This window comes from Elephantulus edwardii, unplaced genomic scaffold (genome assembly GCF_000299155.1).
Source record: "Elephantulus edwardii isolate Elephantulus edwardi_28Jun2011 unplaced genomic scaffold, EleEdw1.0 scaffold00094, whole genome shotgun sequence".
Taxonomy (NCBI): Eukaryota; Metazoa; Chordata; class Mammalia; order Macroscelidea; family Macroscelididae; genus Elephantulus; species Elephantulus edwardii.
In genome coordinates this window covers 3,864,926-3,865,395 of record NW_006399844.1, presented here as the reverse complement: position 1 = coordinate 3,865,395, position 470 = coordinate 3,864,926, and positions in this window count along the sequence as shown.

The window sequence follows — 470 nt, the reverse complement described above, 5'->3', positions numbered from 1 at the left end:
AGCGGCTGGGCGGCAGCGCCCCCTGGGGACGGGCGCTGGAATCTCGCCGGGGAGGGGCGCCGGGGAACTACGGACGTGAAAGTGGGCGGAGTCGGATCTCTAGCGTAGCTGCCTCTTGCTGGTGTTTGCGGAGGCGCCAAGCAAACAAAAATAGTTCATGGAATTATTCGTGAAGATAGCTTATTAAGATTCTATTACTCTGAATCAAAGTTTGCTCTTACACTTCTGCTCATGTCCTCTTAATCCGTGGATCTAGCACACTCGGAGGGGTATTAATGGCAGTAGCTGACGCGTATGGGGTATGGAAAAGGACTGTTTTAAACGCGGTAATTTATCACGCAGCTAGAAAGTGTGGGGAAGTTAAAGAAAAAAGAAAGTGGTAAAGCTGTTATTTCACCCCATTTGGTTTATGAGTTCTTGCATTTACCCACTTGGCTGATGTTTCGTTATTCCGTTTTCTTTTCTTCTAT